The following is a 16,781-nucleotide window of genomic DNA, read 5'->3' on the forward strand; positions in this document are numbered from 1 at the left end:
ATTAGTCAGTTGAAGAAGGAACTTTCCAAGTCATTTGATATGAAGGACTTGGGACCAGCTCAACAGATTTTTGGAATGCAAATAGCCTGAGATAGGAAGAATCACAAGTTGTGGCTATCTCAAGAGAAGTATGTCAAAAGAGTGATAAAGAGATTTGGAATGGAGAAAGCCAAACCAATCAGCATTCCATTGGCCAACCATTTCAAGTTGAGCAAGAGATCATGCTCTTTATCCAAAGTAAAGATAGAGGAGATGGCTTCAGAGCCTTATTTTTCAGTGGTGGGAAGTCTGATGTATGCACTGGTGTGTACTGGACCAGACATTGCTCATGCAGTTGGTATCATAAGCAGATATTTTTTCAAATCCTGGAAAGTAACACTAGGAAGCAATCAAGTGGATTCTCAGGTATCTTAAGGGTACATCAAAAGTATGCTTGTGTTACGGGGAAGGTGATCCAGTTCTATATGGCTATATAGATGCAGATATGGCCAGAGATCTTGATAGTAGGAAATCGACTTTAGGTTATATTTACACTTTAGCTGGAGGAGCTGTGTCATGGCAGTCAAGATTACAAAAGTGTGTAGCTTTATCCATGGCAAAAGCAAAGTACATTGCTACAGCAGAAGCCGGTAAGGAGATGTTGTTTGGTTAAAGCGTTTACTCCATGAATTGGGCTTCAAGCAAAATGACTATAAGATACATTGTGATAGCCAGAGTGCTCTGGATTTAAGCAAGAATTCAATGTATCATTCCGGAACAAAGCATATTGATATCCGCTATCATTGGATATGTGATGTGACTGAGCATAAATTGTTCAGATTGGTGAAGATTCACACAAAGAAGAATCCAGCAGATATGTTTACAAAGATTGTCACACCAGAGAGGTTGAAGCTGTGTAGAGACATAGCTGGTTTAGATGGTGGGTGACCATCAAGTTTTTGAAATGTGGCTAGAGGGGGAGAATTGTAGGGTCCAGCCTATTATCTCCTAAAGCCCAAGCCTAGGGTTGAAACCCTAAAGAAAGCATTATAAATAGATGCTCATTGTCAGTCTTATAACACATAACACACAATATAAAAAATATAGGTTTTTTAAGAGAGGCTGAGAGAAGTTTTTTGTTGTATAAATTTTATAGTTATAATACATCTTTTTTTTTTTCAATTTTCGTGCTTTTATCTTTTTTTATTTTTCTGTATTAGTTTTGTGTGTTTTTGGTGATCAAAAGATCACAACATCTTGTTGGTCTTATCCCTTTTAAAGGTTTACTTGTTTTAATTTATATTAATTTTTTTAACAGCTAAAATGATGTAACATCAGTTGGCAAGTAAGAGTTATGAATTCGTATAATCATCTAAAAGATAAGCGTAACAGCCCAGACCACCTGTGTCCGATATTATCCTCTTTGGGCCTGGGGAATCCTCTTACAACCTAACTCTCAAGGTTTTATCAAAACGCATCGTACGGGAATGGGTATCCACACCACCTTATAAGGCGTGTTTCATTCTCCTTTCCAACCGATGTGGGACTTCACAATCCTCCCCCCTTGAGGCTCAGCGTCCTCGCTGGCACACCGATCCGGGTACTGGCTCTGATACCATCTGTAACAGCCCAGACCACCCGCGTCCGATATTGTCTTCTTTGGAACTGGGGAATCTTCTTACAACCTAGTTCTTAAGGTTTTGTCAAAACGCGTCGTACGGGAAAGGTATCCACACCACCTTATAAGATGTGCTACGTTCCTCTTTCTAACTAATATGGGACTTCATATAAGAGCTATGGATTTTTTGGTTTTTTTTTTTTTTTTAAAAATTCATCCTATATTCTTCACTGCCCATTTAGTGAAAGTACTTATCACTCATGGCCCATATACATAAGAAGCTCATTGCGTACCTTTGGATACTCTGTTTTTCTAATTCAATTTATTTCCAAGAGTCCATTTTGTTATCAAAATGCGTATAAACCTTATTTAATATTAGTAGGGACTTTATTTAAAGAAATTATCAATTCTTCCATTTAATGAAACAATAAATTAATGCAAAAACATAAATACGCAAACTTAATATTTTTTTTTCAATTATGTCCAATCATCCAATCGCTTATAGATATGTATAGACAAGGATACATAGGATAGGACATGGATATATGACCACCACAATAAATTAACAAAAGCCTCATATTGTGCATACAAAACTATGGGATATTTATCATCCAACTAACGTAACACCCCGACCCAAACCACATCGGAATTTGTGCACGTTGATCGAGGTTGACCGTTGACCGAGTGGGTCAAAAGTTGACTTTTTATTCCAATTGAAATTTCTAGTTGACCATGGTACCGTGGCAAAGTGCATGATGCCCCGAGTTCGTAGACTAGTAGCACGTCGAAAACGGAGTTACGGTTTGAAAGTTATGGGAAAAACAAGTCGAGGTGCAAACTGTCCAAAAGGTGCTGGGAGTTGACTTTTTATCGTTGTATAATTTTGTTTTTACTTTTGTATGGTTGTAAAATACTCGTCGATACGAGTTCATAGACTAGTGGCACGCTTAAATTGGACATCTGGTTAAAAGGTTATGGACGTGTGAAGTTCGTCGGATACCGTAATATTTTATTATATCTGGCTTAAATGCATAGTAACGCCATGTGTCGACACCTGATTGGTCCATGTGGGTGAACAGTGTCACCCACGGTGGCTTTTATTTGGCAAAAACACTGGAGAGGAGAGAGAGGAAAGAGAGAGAGAGAGAGAGAAACGACCAGCCGCCGGAGTTGTCAAATTTTCTAGCCGATTCTTGCTACATGCGCCAGCCAGATGGGAGCGCCTCTCCATTCTCGGCCAACCTTCAAAATTTCACGGCCAACCGACAGGCGCCATAATACTTGTGCGTTAACCACATATACACCGGAACACCAATACTGTATGAGTGCGTCTAAAATAATTACTAAATTAATTATAGCCGTACCGATTTTCCAAAATCACCATGGGAAATATACCAGTTTTCAAATTTACCATCCCACATATTTTCCTTTAACATACCCGGTACGAAACCATCGATAACAATATAAAAATAATTTTTCTCGTAACACGAAGTCCAACAAATAATATTCCACAGGCATAATTATAAAATTTAAACCACCAATTAAACGAATAATTTCCTTAAAATATTTAAACCAATTATGCCCAAAATAATATTAAAACCATATACGATTTATTACTGAAAATACCTTGCTCATGCGTAATAAATAAAATTAAATCACAATAAAATAATAATCAAAAAATTTTTAGTAATCCAAAATTCCGTTTAGCACCAATAAACATACACGTACTTATAAAATAATATTTTTCCATAATTATAATTAAATTTCACCATATGAGCATAATTGCAGATATCAATTAAACACCAATTAAATATAATTAATTGGCCCAAAATATTTTTAAAGGTGGGTCACTCACCTCGAGCACGCAATTAAACCACGATCCACCATAGGATCGATTCCACAACGCACACGTGCTCCTAGAACAACGATTCACACATAGTCAAATAAATTAATATTTTATTCGGATAAATAATATCCGGTACCTGGGGGGTCTAACACAAACGTTAACCAAAATTGACAAATTATATGTCTATGGAAAGCTTGTGAGATGAGGATCACATTACCGACCTCCATTGGGCTCAATTCAACCGGCGGTGGCTGAAATTTGGCCAGAAAGCTTGGCCGGTCTTGATCCCTTCGTATCTTGCAAACCGCTTCGAATTTTGGAAATTGGAGGTCATAATTGAACTCAGAGGACCCAAAATAGGGGGAAAGGGGTGGCAATTTGGACTGGGCTGGCCGGAAACGGCAGAATCGCCAGAAAATTTAAACTCACCGCCGTCGACTTCACCGGCCCGATCTGGGCTCGTCGCCAGCCGGCTGGCCGCCAAATTTGGCTGGTGAGCTCGCCGGCGTGTGGTCTTGGACGGTGGTCGGCGCGTGTGGCTTGTGGTGGCCGGAGAAAGATGAACACGGGAGAGAGAGAGGGACGGCCGGTGGGAAGGAAGAAAGAAGGAAAGAAAGAAGAAGAAGAGGCTCAGGTGTTTTCCCACGTGGGGGAAAAGAAAAAAAGAAAAAAGAAAAGAAAAAGAAAGAAACAGAAATAAATTAAAATTAATTAAATAATATTAAAAATAATATTATTATTTAAAATAATAATAAATAATATGATATTAAACATGGTTGACATGTGACATCTCAACATGGTGACACATGGTCACATTTATTAAGTCACATGTCGCACATCGTTACACGTTTTAAAAATAATATTAAAATAATACAGTATTTGAAAAACTCTACAGGTCCATAACTTTCAAACCACATGTCCAAATCGGACGTGCTGCTAGTCTACGAACTCGTATCGACTAGTACTTCATAACCATGTATGAGTCAAAGCTCAACTTTGCATGAATAAAAAGTCAACTCCGGCATCCCTTGGACAGTTTGGACCTCAACTTGTTTTGCTCATAACTTTCAAACCGTAGCTCCGTTTTCAATGTGCTACTAGTCTATGAACTCGTGCCAACGTGTACTTCGTAACGGTGCCTCAGTCAACCTAGAATTCCATCCGAATCAAAAAGTCAACTTTTGACCCCTTGGTCAACGGTCAACGGTCAAAGTTGGAAAATTTCCGTTGTACTTTGGGACGGGGTGTTACAGGTTTCCTCTTCTAATCCAAATAGGAATCTTTTGTCTTACATGGTAAACAATTAGTTCAGCTTTTATATTTCCTCTTAATATATTGTTTTAGAAGTTTTAGCAATGGGAAAACGAGTAGTAAAGAAACAGGTATGCTCCTCAAATTCCTCATCAAATTGGGCAGGTCTTCCTGATGATCTTTTAGATTCAATCTTGGAAAGTTTTATTTCTCTTTCTGATATAGTCAGATTTAGTTACGTTTCCAAACCATGGAATTCCAAGGCCAAAGAAAAATTCATACACCAACCTCCTTGCCTAGTAGTAAACTCTATGTTTTGGCTGAACCCCACAAAACAAAGCAAACTTTATACAATTTTATCAATGCCTATAAAATCCTTAACTTCAAGTTACACATCCCATACAAATACAAAAGTAGAGAATGTTTTGGTTCTTCATATGGTTGGTTGTTTTATAAGGAGATTAGGAACAGTATGATTGTAGTTTTAAACCCAAATTCTAGCAATGCTATTTCTTCCCCAGATATTTATCCCGGGCAAATTAGGGCATCATTTGGAGATTTTAAACCCTTGTTTGAGATCTGATTTTGAGTTCCTTGCGGCTGGTTGTAGTGATGATTACGACATAGTAGCTCATCTAAAATTTCGTGACAAATTTTTGACATATTCACAAAGAAAGACTACTCTGGATCATTTGTACATCTTTGCATTTTATAAAAATTCTATACTTGGTGTCTCTGAATCGGGTAAAATTTTGACTTTGGATATAATCCATTCTTTTGATAAGTTTTCTTGGAGCATTATGTTTAAAGAAATTCCACAAAACTTAAATGAGGTTCGAAATTCTTCACCTATATTTTCAAGTACTTTTGTGAGAACCACCAACGATGATCTTCTATCGGTGCATAGCTATGGAAAGTGTGGTGATCCTCAGAAGTATTATAAGGTATTCAAAATCATATACTCGAATGGAAACTTTGATATCATTTAGGTCGTGAACTTGGATGGTCATTCCTTATTTTTGAAAAACAATCAATATCATCCAAATCCATGTATTTCAGTTTTTGCATCAAATTTCAACCAATATCATCCACATCCATGTATTTCAGTTTTAGCATCGAATTATGATGGGATATGCAAGGCAAATTCAATATATTATTCATATGTGATATGTGAAATCCCACATCGATTGGAAAGGAGAACGAAGCATGCCTTATAAGAGGATGTGGATACCTTTCCTTTGAGATGCGTTTTGACAAAACCGTGCGGCCTGGGCCCAAAGTGAATAATATCTTATGCGGGTGGTCTGGGCTGTTATATGATAGGAGAAAGAGAAGATTTTATTAAATTGTAGAATTGAAGAATTCAACTTGGGGGATGGAAGTGTGAAGATGAAAGAACAATGGTTTCCCATATCTCAAACTGAGTGTATGTTTAAGGATCAAGGTGTTTGGATGGTGCCTTCAATAATGATATGAAAACTTTAATTTAGTACTTTAGTTTTTGTTTAGATATGGATTTAATGAATTAGATATACATTATTTTGGAATCGGGATTCTCACTTTGTTTTTGTTATGTATTTGTTTATGGTTTGGTTTTTACAGTTGAAATATATGTCAAATACATATTTATCTTAGATTTTATTATCCTACTAAAAGTGTAATTTGTTGATACTATTTATTGGCACTACAAAAAATTTGGGCAACCGTTACAAAATTCTCACTGACAAATATAAATTTGTCACTTAACATACACATTACGTGACAAAAATAAAAATTGTCATCTATTTCATTTTCAAGTTCAAATACGTGACAAATTCTTTTTCATCATAAGATTTTACCACAAATGTGGTAATTGCTACAAAAATGCTAATGGAAATTGAAAATTTATCACTTTATATAGGCAATTAGTGACAAAAATTTTCTTTATCACATTTAGTGATTAAATCATTTCATTGGTGATAAATTCTTACCTTGTCACCTACCAATTGCCTTTTAAAATTTGGAGGGAAATTTTTTTTGAATTTATTTGATGATAATGGTGACCAACATGTTTTGTAACTATTTTAAATATAAAAAAAAAACAAAAAAAAAAAGAGGCAATCACCAAAAAAATAAAAATAAATAAAAGGTAAAGAGGCTCCCCCCTCGATGAAGCTTTCTTCTTCTCCAGCCAGCAATGCCGACCTTCCACAAGTTCCAGTCCTTGAACCACCACCAATCCTGCAACACTATCCAAACTATTTCTCCAATAAATTCCAACTTCTCAAAGCATGGGGACTATTTGCTTCCACTGAACCAGTTCTTAGCCACCCAAGCTTAGTCCGTTAGAGCCCTTCAAAACCCACGCAGGCCGGACTTCCACTGGAAAACCGCTCTAATCTCGACACCGATCTACCACACCGCCGCCTCAACCACCAAACCCAGTCTACCAGTGACTGAACCACTGTGAGAATACTCCAAATGACTACCCGACGCGCTGGGGAAGAGCTGGCCTTGGGCGATCAATATTTCAGTCCGATCACTGGAAACCAGTGGTTCTCAGATCTTAGGGCTGACCTTTTCCACCATTAGTGGACTTCTTGAGCTCGAATCAAAGCTTGGATTGGCTTGAAATTTGTTCGTTTGCAAAGTACAAAGGAACCCACTTTGACAGCAACTTTCAGGCGAAGTTTACCGTCACCGACGGCCACTGTTGAGCAAAGTAAGCTCACAAACCTGTTACTCTCTTCATAAGATTCATTTTGGTATATAATTTGTCCATTATTGTTGGTTATTTAAGATTTTGCCATTTTTGAGCTGTGATTTTTCTTGCAATTAGAATGGAAGTTTTATTCAAGGATACTACCAATTATATATGATAGTATTCAATGTAGTATATTGTACACTTTTGTTACTGATTTTCTCCCAGCTCAATTCGTTTCTTTATCATTACTATATATGCGTGTATATATATATATGTTGTTAGTTTCTGTATATATATATATATATATGTTGTTAGTTTCAGTTGTGATTGACCATGGTGAACTGAGAGATAGAAAGGAGCTTGCTAGCTTCTTTTGGTTGGTATACAAAGTGAAGCGGGTGGGTGGGTGGGTGGGTGTGTGTGTGTGTGTGGGTGTGTGTAAATAAATAAAGATGGTGGGTATAAATATTAATTTGTAAATTATGTTTTTTTTTTTTTTTTTTTGGTTAGAAAATTTGTAAATTATGTTAGTGTAGAAGTAGAAAGAGATGTGTATTGTACGGGATTTAAATTGAATTGAATCAATGAGGTCTGCATAGGAATTCAGTTTTTTGTTAAATTTTAAAACGTTTTTGAATCTTGAACGGTAAAGTGAAGTAGTCCAAATTTTTCTTGTTTTGAAATTGTAGGTGCTTGATGCTTTGGTTAGTCTATTTTGCCGTTCAAATATATCTGCAGAAACATTGTGGGATGGGGGTTGGCTTTTGCGCGCGCCATTTACTCCCTTATAGTGAGGCATAATTTAAGAGCCATCATCTGAGGTTGCTCAATGTGAGTTGTATTTCTTACGAGTAGTTATATACTCTCTTGAGTCTCCTCTAATTTTATTACGTGGTGGCTCATGTATTTGCTAAAAACTAAATGTGATACTTCTACTTCTCTCTTCTGATATTTTAGTATAAATGTTACTTTTTTTTTTCTTTTTTTTATTTTTTATTTTTACCATATTGTAGCTGTAACATCAATTGATGCTATTTTTCTCTTTTATGCAGGATTCATACAATAACTGTGCCGGTACTCTTAAGAAGGAGATTAAAGGAATCTGGCCTGACCTACTTATAACAATCCTCTGTGATGAGTGGAAGAAGTGTAAAAGAGGTATTTAATCTCACGTTTGGTTTTGTGAATTTGTTTAAAGTGGTAATGTGTTTGTGAAATCAAACTTGCTTGTAGCAATTGAAGCCTCGTCCCCACGGAAAGAGCTTAAGTGGATGCTGTTGTCGTCTTAGAAGTCTTCTTCAGAAGGTGAAAATTGAGATCTGTTGTGGCTTTCTAATTAAATACTTTTGGTTTTTATTATTTTAATTATTATTGTGTGTAAGGTGGAAAGAGATTTAGTAATGGGTATAGAGTTATTTGTTTAGGAGAGTTTTGATTTGATATCTGTTATACTTGTAGGCACTTTCCCAGGCGAACATATATGCAAAGAGAGAATGTTAATATAATGGGCTAGTAGTAGTGGAATAGGTGGAACTAGTGAAATGACTTGCTAGTTGATTAGCTCATTTGCTTTGTTCATTACAATTGTTCATATATATATATAGGCAGTGTCTGCACACTCACATAAGTACTCTGTTTGTTATTATTATTATTATTATTTTTTTTTTTACAATTGATGCAACACTCGATGGCCTTATTTTTTTTAAGAAGCATAAATGATGCAACACATGTTTATACTACCATTGATGCTACACGAGCTGCTGATTGCATACATCTAATGTTCAGGATGTAGTCATTGATTTGGATAATGACAGGTTTGGATTGTCATATGAGCATGCTCTATCTCTTTGGGCTACCAAGACGAGCAAGCTAGACCAAGTTATAGACAAGCTCATGCTGCAGCTGTACACATTCAGAAAAAGTATCGTGGTTGGAAAAAGAGAAAAGAATTCCTAATCAAAGACAAGATAAATGCCTAAGCTTACCTTATACTTCAGTTTTTTTTTTTTTTTTCCACATGCCTTGAAAAGAGTAAGTTCAATGAAATATTTGTCCTCCTCTGTTATGCCAGTAGTTGCAGAAAAGAAGCTAAAAATTTTCTTTTCCTGTCCTAGTTTTTAATTGGAGATTTTTCATCTAAGAATTGTTCTTATTATTCCTTTTGAAAAATTGTTCTCAAAATTGATGGCATTTTATACTCTGATAGTGTGATTATTACTGATTCTCATGTAACTAATGATTGGTAGATTTGGAATTAGTGGTTGGGAAGCTGGGGGAATTGAAGAAGAGGTTGGAATGCTTGGCAGGTAAAGGATTGGCAACTTATAGGAACTTAAGAAGTCTTGAGCTTGTTCTTTACTCTTTTGCTAATTACATTGGTTTTTTACTAAATGATTCATGTTTTTTTTTTTTTTTACATAGGATCTTTGGAAAATATATTAATAAACTGCATTGGAAGATGGAGATTGTAAAGATTTAGTGGGTATAGGCAGCCATCTTGTATATATATTTATTTTTACCTAGAATTACAAACTGCTTTTTGTTTATATATATATTTTTAATGTAATCTTATTGTATTTGATACACATTATATGGTATTAGTTGCTGTCTAGTGAATTTTGTAGTACAAGATAATTGTTTAATAAAGTATTATTATTTTTTGTTAATTGCATTTTAAAAGTGTCATATTATATTTGTAAATGATAATTACTGATATTGTAATCAATTAGCAATATCTAATAAAAAGTTGTTTATTTGTCATGGGAAGGGTTCGGTGACAAATTAGATGTGTCACTGATGTTTTAAGTGAAATTAGATGTGCCATTGATGATTTAAGTGACAAATAATATTTTGTCATCTAACTGTATGCATTGTCACTAATGGATAAGTTTGACCAGCTCATCCATATGTATTGGTGACAAAATTTATGTGAACAATGACAAAATAACATGCTTTACATGATAAAAATTGATGTCACAGTAAGATTCCAATCTATGACGAAAATTTTTTTCATTGCAATTAGATGTTCTTTTGTGACCAACTAAAATGTTCGTCACGAATAAGCTTTGTGACGGATCTATCATGGCAAACACAAGACAAATTGATTTTGTCACCTAAACTCAATAAGGTGACAAAAAGTGGCCTTTAAGTGACAAAACAGCGTTGTAGTGTAGATTGGCAGTAATTGACAACTAATGTTGGTATTAAAAAAAATAATAAAATAAACGAGCAAAACCAAAGCATAATATTTTTTAAAAAATGGTTTTAAATTTGGTATTTAGTAGAAATTGTGCGATAGTTTAATAAACAAAAAATTTGAATCTTTAAATGATCATATTTAATTATTTGTACAAATGAACCAATAAGGATTAGTGTTAGTAACTTAAAATACTTCAGTAAGCTTGATATAGATTAATGTGATCATATTGCTGTTTGCAATTGTTGATGGGCATTATTATTAAGAAAATAGTACGTTTAAGTTGTATGCTTATATATTATAGCATTATTATTAAGAAAATTGTACGTTTAAATTATATGCTTATATGTTACACTAAGTCCCACTAGCTCTATATTAAAAAGACATATATAAAAATTAATCTCATGCTTATCTGGTTTAGTGAAAATATCATAATAATAATAATAGTAATAACGCTAAGGGACAACTAATTATAAGACATATACAAGCTTGAAACTGAAACTGATAAGCTTGCAGTTATAGTTTTGAAATTTGAGTAGGTAGGTATTCTTTGGCATATGAATTTCCTTTAAAGAATGTCGATTCAGTTTCTTTATCAAAATTAGAAAGATAATTAAAAGAATTTTTTTTTTTTTGAGTATTAACAGGGTTAACCATGCGTAACTTATTGCACAAGTAAGATCCTTCATGGTAAAATGTTGCCATAATGTTGTCGGGGATCAATATCGGGGGAAGATGAATAACGATGCCAGAAAATGGGTCTAAAAGTACTATAACACGGTTCCTCATCTTATAAAAGGGTTCTTTGAATGTATATGAATATTCTCAGAGCATTAAATTTAAAGAAATTTCACAAGACTTCAAGGAGGTTAGTGATGATTGTTTACAAATACTTTCAGCTTTTATGGAAACCACTAATGGTGATCTTATATTGGTGCACAAGGGTCCTCAGAATTATAAGTTATTCGAAATCACATACTCAAATGGGCAATTCAAATGCATTCCAACTGTGAATTTAGATAGTCATTGTTTATTTTTGAAGAAAAACAAGTCATGTATTTTGGTTTTAGCATCGAACTATGCTAGCTGGAATGTATAGGGAAAATTCAATATACTATTTAAGCAAGATAAAAGAAGGAACAGGACATTTTTTTTTTCTTTTTTAATTTTAGAATTGAAGAATTCAACTTGGAGGATGAAAGCATGCGGTCGAAAGAACAATGGTTTCCCTTAACTCATACTAAGTCTATGAATATTGATGATGTGTTTTGAACTGTGCTCCCAAAAAAGTTGTGAATAGCTTAATTTAGTACTTTTTTTTTATATTTATATATGATTAACTGATTTTTTGGAAGCATATAGAATATCTGGCTGTGCATCACATGCAATGAAATTTCATGGTTACTCTGCTTCTAGTTGATGCACTTGTAGTTTGTAACCTTATATATATATATATATATAATGGAGAATTAGCTTGTTTATCTCACAGATTCCTTCCCCCCCCCCCCCCCCCAACCACAACATTATCTTACAAATTCATTGATTTCATGGAGGACACCGATTTTATCAAAATGTTTAAGACTCTGTTTTCCCACAATTTATTTCTGACTTTCACTTTATTCTTAAATGCAAATGAAACTTCCATTTATATATTGAATCTGGTTTCAATTATATTGCAGAAAATGCACATAACCATTAACGATCTAGAGAGGTAAGAGTTGTGAATTTTGGAAAGTTCGGATAAAAATAGTTTTTATCTCATATTGTTTGAAGAAGATTATGAAAATCTGAAAGTTCGAAATTCTAATAATATGGATAAATACAGACGAAACAGAGAAACCTGAAAATAAATAAATAAATAAATAAAAGGATCTTAGAAAAGTGAGTCCTTCATTCTAATTATTTTCAGTTCAGTGCGTATGCAGATGGTGGAATTGCATTGCTTTGAATCATAAAGGCGTATGACAACCAACCACCAACTTCCTTGGTTACTTACAAGTTCCTATGATGAAGATAGAAGAAAGGCTCATGAGTTTACAAAATTTGGTTACAATTGAAATCTGCAACTTCCGGTTATGTATCCCTTCCATATATCTCCATATGATTCATTTTGGATCTTCTCATGGTTGGATGCTCTTCTCGTCAGGTATTGATAGATAGAAGTTTTAAACCCATTTTCGGGTGCAACCATTAGTCTTCCTCCAATTGAAAACAAAGGATATTATAGAAAAATGAAATAATGTTAAGGGCCCTTCTCTGGGATCTTTTGAGATCTTTGACAATAATTCTATTTCAAATCAGGTAGCCTATTTGAAATATGGTGATGAATTTTGGACCTATTCAGAAATGAGGAAGAGATATCATATCTGTATAGATTTACATTCTTTAAAAATCGCATACTTGGTGTCTCTCAATTGCATGGAATTTTATCCTTCTAATGAGATTTCTCATAGCATTAAGACTGATGAAATAACCCAAATTTTCACTATAAGAACTTGGATTATTCACCGATACTTTCAACTTTCGTGGAAACCACCATAGGTAATCTTCTTGGTGCACAGATATGAGGAGAATCTTGGTCAGAGATATTATAAGATATTCAAAATTATGCACTGAAAAGGGAAATCTGATTCCATTCAAGTTCTGAATTTAGATGGTTCTTGTTTATTTTTGATGATTTATAACTGGAAACAATATATAGAAGTTATTAATGTAGTATTACATATAAGTAAGAGAGTAAGAATAAACAGGCTCAAAAAGCAGAGGCCATATTCTATTGTAAACTATAATTAGTTTTATCTTATCGTCTCTCTTTGTCTTTCAATATATGTTTTTCATTATTTTTAACTGAGGGGTTTGTGCTCATGAACAATGCAAGTTTGCCAATGCATGTGCTGTCTTTCAATATTCTAAACTGTTTCTTTTTCTTAAAAACAATATTATTAAAATTAAAATGCCTATTAGTCACCAAGAAGTAATTATTTAAAAAAAACTCTAGCAATATTTAAGTGAAAAATAATTCTTTCTTTCTTTATTTATTTTTTATTTTTTTTCCCAGTAAAACTCTTGCAATATTTAAGTAAAAAAACAAAGTAATGCAAACATATAAACATAATATGACACCTTCTTCTTTTTTAAAAAAATATTAATCCAAGTGGACCATTCTATGATAATAGTTACTGTTCCGGCGAGTACCTAGTCGCACCGCCGGTCCTTGTCCACTGTGTTCGACCTTCTGAATCCGAATCCGGCATCCTTTTCCGCCAATTCGTGACGGTTTGGGAGAATTGAGGAGTCGAAACCCAAAAGCTTTCCGGCGAGATTCCGGCGACCTCGGGTTCGATCACCAGAAAGTAAGACCGAATCCGTGATCCTCATCACTCAAGCTTCGATTCGGTATATAACTCGTAACTTTTAGTTGTCGTTGTGTTCGCTCCTCGGGTACCCATTTGGGAATTTCCCGATTAAAATATTAATATATTTGGTTGGTATACTGTGGATGTTTTAGGTGCGCATACGAGTAGTGGAGTTGATCCTGCGGAGGATCTTAGCTGATTTATGCGCTTAAAGTGAGTGACCCACCTTCAAAAATATTTTGGACAATTAATTATGTTTAATTGGTATTTAAATTATGCTCATGTGGTACAATTTAGTTATGGTTTTATTGTGATTTAATTTATTTATTATGCATGAGCAAAGTATATTTCGGTAATAGTCGTACATGGTTTTAAGTATTATTTTGGGCAGAATTGGTTTAAATATTTTATGAAAATATTTGTTAAACTGATGGTTTAATTTTATAATTATGCCCACGGTATTTTATCTGTTGAACCTCGTATTACGAGAAAATTATGATTTATTTGTTATCGATGTTTTCGTACCGGTTTGTTAAATAAAAATATGTGGGATGGTAAGTGTGAAATTTTGATATATTTCCCACGATAATTTTGGAAAACGGTACGGTTGGTTTAATAATTATTTTAGACGCATTCACACAGTATTGGTGTTCTGGTATATGTATATGTGGTTCAGTGCGCAAGTATTATTATTTCTCCTATGAGTTGCCATTGGACCGTGGGCAGGCAAGTCTTATATAGTGCACACAGCCACCCCCCTCCTTGGCCGGGATGATGGTTTCATGGGGATTTTTTGGGAGCAGAGAATTTTGTGGCTAAGTTTCTTCAATGCATTCAAGGATAAAGGAAAAAGAAACTGGTATGCCACCATGAACAACTGTCATTTTCTTATAAACTGGGTTGTATTGCAAAAGCATTTCGCTTTTCTTGTTGGGAGTATCTTCTTCTATAGAAGAACAATATTTACCACTTACAAATGTACACAATAGTTGTTTGTTCTCTTAAGGGGTTGATTTTCATTGTACTATCCACATAACCATCGACCATAGCATCTTAGTTTATGATCCCAATTATGACGAAAAAAGAAAAAAAATCAAATATTCAACAACCTCAATAGAAGAGGTCTGTCATTTTCTTCTTTCTCTCTAACTCAGCTTAACTCTCTTTTTTGTTCTCTATTGCCTTTGTGAAGATTTAAATCTTCCGAAAATCATTCAATCACATCCATCAAATTTGGTTGCATTTTGGCCACTTATTATTGAAAAAAAAAGAAAAAGAAAAAATAAAAAAATAAAAACGCCTTCTTAGCTAACCACCAAGTTCTGTCTCTTTCAACAATGTAGCATCAAGGAAGGCTTTGGAAATCTTTAGAGTTTGGTTTACAGCGTTCTAGTCAGGCCATCTCCCTCATTTTCCTGCTAGGATTGAAAATCATGTATTTTCCATATCGATACGTTTGGCTTTTTTTTTTTAATTTTTTTCCTTTTTTGGGGATTATTCCTGGTTCATCAGATACAGTAGCTATTGATGGATACATAATCAGTTTATTTTATCGTCTTCACCAATTTCTTCCTCTGTTTGGAAATCACTTGCATTGTTGACAGATCATCTTCCTAATGTTTCAAATTTTGGTTTAGTGGTTGGCATAGCCATTACATGATTATAAATAGAAGAGAAGAATTTAATATTTTTTTTTATAATATATTTTCTTTTTCTTTCCCCAAAGTAATAATAATTAAAAAAGAAAAAAGAAAAAAAAAGAAGGTTGTCTTGGTATTTTTCGAAAACTTCAATTGCCCCCAACAAGAAACCTCGTTATCACAATGTTTCATTAATTGAGAAAATGCAGAAGTTTTCCATCATTTTATAATAACTAAGTGTAAACCAATTGTAGGAAATTAAATAATTGATATTTCTATCAGTTTGTAAACATCGTCTACATGTGTTGTGCATGAAAGTAAAGACATTTAGAGGAGAAGGTTGTGTCGTCCCTATGGGCACAGTTCAATGGCAAAATAATTGTTTTCTAATGATGTTGATTTTGAGTTCAAATTCTCCACCATTAATATCTAAAAATGAGGTGAAGGTTGAGAAAATTTTTTGGGTTTTGCTTATCATTTTATTGGACTCATGCTCATTTGCTCTTTGGTAATGCTAATAAATAAACCCAATAAAGAGTGCCATATCTAAAACATATTTTGCTTTCTCTCACCAGCGAATTACTTTGCATTCCAAATAGCCAAATATCCTATTGTTATGCAGAATTAGAATCATCTAGTTAACAAAGTCTCTCAACCAAAAAAAAAAAAATTCCAAAGTTATACCCATTCTATTTATTGAAATTTCCTAGAACATACACACGTATAGCATTGTGATCGGTGTGGTTTAATGATAACATATGCAATTCCCACTGTCTTTCATACACAGAGGGGATTTTGGGGTGAATATTGAAGCATCATGATATCAAAATTTATAAACATAATGTTTTGACCTTCAGATTTGATATGGTTGAATTTTAACCACTTGATTTTGCATCTTACTCCACGATCCCAATTATAGGAAAACATCAAAATATTTAACAACGTGTGAGTATTGAATGAAAGAGTTTGGCTTATATACATCATCAACACTCACTACATTTTTTTTTTGAATCAAAAGATGTATTTACTTTGGTTTTACAGCTGCAAAGCACTTTAGTTAGCCTCTTTTTTTTTTTTTTTTTTGGTTGATAAATTCTTAGCTTTTTCTTCTCCTGTCCATGTGTCAATGTTTCATTGATTAAAAGCTTCATGAATAATTATTTATTAGATTGCTTAACCACCAAGGAAGTAGATATTAGCATGTAAAGACTG

Source organism: Ziziphus jujuba, chromosome 3 (assembly GCF_031755915.1).
Source record: "Ziziphus jujuba cultivar Dongzao chromosome 3, ASM3175591v1".
Taxonomy (NCBI): Eukaryota; Viridiplantae; Streptophyta; class Magnoliopsida; order Rosales; family Rhamnaceae; genus Ziziphus; species Ziziphus jujuba.